Source organism: Macrobrachium rosenbergii, unplaced genomic scaffold, assembly GCF_040412425.1.
Source record: "Macrobrachium rosenbergii isolate ZJJX-2024 unplaced genomic scaffold, ASM4041242v1 13875, whole genome shotgun sequence".
NCBI lineage: Eukaryota > Metazoa > Arthropoda > Malacostraca > Decapoda > Palaemonidae > Macrobrachium > Macrobrachium rosenbergii.
The window spans coordinates 3,515,714-3,520,713 of NW_027100719.1; positions in this window are offsets into that span (position 1 = coordinate 3,515,714).

Below are 5,000 nucleotides of genomic sequence, written 5' to 3' on the forward strand. Positions count from 1 at the left end.
TCAAATAATAAAAACTATATACTGGATAAACAAGTAATGTAATGTATTTTTAAAAGAATGAAATGTTTTTCTTAAAAATTGTTTATTTTTATTTTTATTATATATATATATATATAATATATAAAAAATATATATATATATTATATATATAATAAAATAATGATTCTTTATTATAAACTATAAAATATATATATATATATAAATATATATATATATATTATTATATATAAAATAATGATTATTTATTATAAATAAAAAATAATTTAATATATATTTAAATAAATCTTTAAAAATTATAAAATAATTTAAAATTTATAAATTATATATAAATATATATATATATATTTTTTATATTATTTATATATATATTATATATATATATATATATAATAAATAAAAAGTATAAAAATCAAATAATAAGTGTATAAAAAAATTAGTAGATTTTATTAAATAAAATATACAACACTATATAATGGTGGTGATGATAAAATGTGTTAAATATTATATAAAAAACACAATGAAATACAAAGCATTTTATATCGGCGTTGGAATAATTGCAACTGTATTAATAATAGTTTTTCCCATCTTTATCATTGATGTTATTAATAATAATAATAATAACAATTCATCATCAGTAGGTTTTATAGCTATTCCACCGGGAGATATTATATTTAACTCCAAAGATCCTTCATCTTATAAGGAATACGTTGCATTACTCAATGAAACTATAAAAAAATACGAAGAGAAAGCAAACAATAGGGTTCATTGTGAGCAATATTACCCTAAAAATGAGCAAGTATGTAAATTTGAAGACACGTGGCTCAATCAGTGTAGAAAAGCCAATTTATGGAATTATAAAAACAGACAACCATGCGTTATTTTTACTTTTAATCACGATTCAAATTTTATGCCATTAAAAGGAAAAGAAGAAAAAGGAATTAAATACCCAGAAATTATACCTAAAGATATAATTGATAAAATTAGTAAAGAAGTTGAGAACTTTAATGATAGTGTAGCGTTGGCGGTGATGTATTGTACTAATACTGATAGTAGTAGTTATAACCCATATTCATTATTCCCCGAGCCCTATTTTATAAATAAAAACATTACTGGATATATACCACCTCTTGTTGCAGTTAGTTTTGATATGCAGGATAAGGATGTACTTGAAATACATTGCATACTCTGGAACAAAGCAGAGCCTGATAATATCATCGCTTCACATTTTTTTAAGATTAGCATTATCAATTAAAAAGAAAAAAATTGAAAATATATAGGAATATAAGATTGTTTGATGACTGTTATTTTAAGAGAAATAATAATAAACTATTTCTACATATATTTTTATTAATTTTTTATAATAATAATAAAAATAATAAATAAACAGGTTATTTTTTATTTTCATCTGTATATGATCGTTCACCATATCCAAATCCAAATATGTATTGATCAGCTAAAATATTAAAATAATAATTTAATAATAAAAAACAATTTTTAATAGCTTTCTTTTCTTCATTCTCACTGTCATCATTTATAGTTGCTTCTATTAAAGATTTTAATAAAGATATCAATTCATTCAATGTATCAGGTTCAAAAAAGTTATTTAAGTGTATTTCATTATTTAAAATTTTGTTTCTCATTTTAGTATATAATGTTTGTAAACAATCAAATTCTTTATTATTTTTTGTAAAAAAATTCAAATATGGAAAAGCTAAATCAATTTGGGGATAAATTGATAATGCTTGTTTTAACCACGAATAACATTTATCCACTTCATAATATGTTGGAATTTTATTATCATCAATACTATTCACATAATTAATGTTTTCATAAATAGTATCAACTAAAATGTCATTAAATTGTTTAAATGATGATGATGGTGTCTCCATGTTTTATATAAAATAAAATAAAAATATGAACATTTAATTTTATATATATATGATTTTTATAAATAATTTTTATTATTTTTATTACAAAAAACATTTTTTTCTCTTTCTCATTGTATCACATAGGCTAACTAAATTTAGATTTTTGGAAGTTTGAAAAATATAGAGATGTATTAAGATAATAAGTATTGGATGTTCCTCAACAATCAGTTAGTTAGTTGATTTTTGGGGGTTTGTAAAAGGTAGAGATGTAAGTGACAAGTGATTGGTCTACAGTCAGAATAATCATCATTCTTTTATTACAAAAAAAAACTGATTAAACTCGATATTTTTTTTTCAATTATTATTTTCAACAAAAATTGAGTTCTAAATTTAAATGTTTGGGGGTTTGGGGAAAATAGAGATATAAGTAACAAGATAAGTGTGAATCATTTTTATTACCTCGATATTTTTTCAATTATTATTTTCAATTGGGTTGGGCTATACTATATTGATTGATGATTAATTAATCTAGCCTTCCAAACATTAGTTAGTTGGTTGGGTTAACTAAATTTAGATTATTGGTGGTTTGGGGAAGATAGCAGAGATATATAAGTAATAAGATAAGTGTGAACAATCATTCTTTTATTTTACTATAAAAAATAATTGATTAAACCTCAATATTTTATTTTCAACGGAGAAGATAGTAAGTGTTGGGTTATTAGTAATTACGAGATAGTGTTCTTCTTCCTTATGATTTAAATGAATCAACATATTCATTTTTACAATATCATACGCAGACATAGTCTCTCACATGACAACTAGTGGAAAAGAAGATGAAAATTATCTGAAAGTAATGCATATTCAATAAAAAATAAATCATCAAGTATTTTTTATATTAAAAAAGGTTGATATATTTTTTTAAATAATAAAGTTGAAAAGATTAATAAACCAGTTAATAAGAGATTAAATAAATTGTCTAATTAGTAAAGCAAAACTTACATTATTAAACTGAAAATACTTGAATATAATTATTTCATTTAATAATTCAAAGTTTTGTTTATTCTTCTTGGTGGATTAATACACTTTTAGAAAATAACTGGAACATTATATTTATTTAATTTAAAAGGTTTTGTTTATTCTTGGTGGATTAATTATTTTAATATATATATATACTCAACACATTTAATTTTCATTGTATTTTTTATTCAAACAAATATTTATTTAAAAATTTAAGGTTTTGTTTATTAAACACAACAACATATAAGTATTTTTATTCAATATATGGATTAAATAAAAATAATATATACTCAATAGAATGTATTCATTAATTTAAGATTTTGTTTATTATTAACCTGACATAAAAAAATATTTTCTTTATATATATATTTTATATATATTGTATTCATTCAAAAAACTTTTTAATTGATAGTTTGGAACTACGACCATATTATATTGGCCTAATTCTGTCTGGATATATATAAGCTAAAATATTTAACCTAATAATCCAACTACCAATCACTACAGAATTCAACACTTACAATAACTGAAAAAAATGTTAAGGTTTACGGGAAGTTAGACCAACCATCACTACAACATAACCTAATTCTTTTCAGACCCCCAAGGATCTAAATTTAGTTAACACAATACAATATGGTATAGCACACTTACTATCTTTTCCAAACTCCCAAAAATCTAAACTTAGTTAACTCAACTAACTAACTGAGCTACGTTAATTTTAATTAATCAATATAATATAACCTAACCCAACACTTCTGTCTTCTCTGTTGAAAATAATAATTGAAGAAATATCGAGGTTTAATCGGGTTTTTTGTAGTAAAAGAATGATTGTAATACTTATACATTTTATTAATTAAAAATTATATTGTTTAGAATTTTTATCAAAATCATTAGGATTAAGATCACTTTCACATTTTTGAATCATTATTCCTCTGTGATTTTTTGTTCAAATATTGTTCTTTAACAATGGACTGGGAGTATATATATATATATATATATATATATATATATATATATATATATATATATATATATATATATATATATAAATTTATAGTGGTTTTTATCAGTTTCTAATTTTTCACTTAAGATCATATCAATCAAGTATATTGAAGCTAATGCATATCATCATTAACGTTTTTCAATGTAATTGGTTTCTTTTGATAAATGCATACATATATTCTGTAAATAGTAATTGCTGTAAATGCCTTTTTCCTCCAATTATAGGATTTCTTAACAACATACAACATTTTCTCTGAATGTATCATTATCATCATTAGCCTAGTCCAATAAATTAGTTAGTTAGACTAGTTGGATGTTTTTGAACAAACAGTTAATTAGTTGGGCTAACTAAATTTAGATTTTTGAGTTTGGATAAGATAGAGATGTTAAATTAGGCCATGCTATATATTGGCCTAGCTCCCAATTAGTCTTGGGCTAACTTTTAGGGGCTGGTTCTTCTGATTACTGTTTATGGATGGATAAAAACGGTTTTTTGAATATATACAACATAAAAAAATAAACTTTATATATTTTTTATTTTTTTATAATAATATACAAAGAAGCATATATGTTTATATTTATTTTTAACCTTAAAATTAAATGAACATCAGTTTGATTTTAAGTATATATATATTAGATAAAATCCAACAAGAATAAACAAAACCTTAAACTTAAAGGGTATTTTTTAAGTATATATATATATATATATATTAGATAAAATCCAACAAGAATAAACAAAACCTTAAATTTAAAGGGTATTTTTTAAGTATATATATATATATATATATATATATATATATATATATATATATATATTAGTTTAATTCCAACAAGAATAAACAAAACCTTAAATTTAAGTAAAAATACATTCCAGTCAATTGAATTTTTTGAGTAGTTTGAATTAAAATTAAATGTGTTGAGTATTAGGCAATTTTTTTAATCTCTTAACTCGTTTTTCAATCTTTCCAACTTTATTATTTAACATGTCGACATTTCTTAATAGAGCTGCTTGATATATTATTTGTGTTAATATTAATTGCCTAAGCATTACGTCCATTCCACCATTTCCTTTCCATTCGTTTTCCATTTTATGGTCAACGACGACGTTTCCAT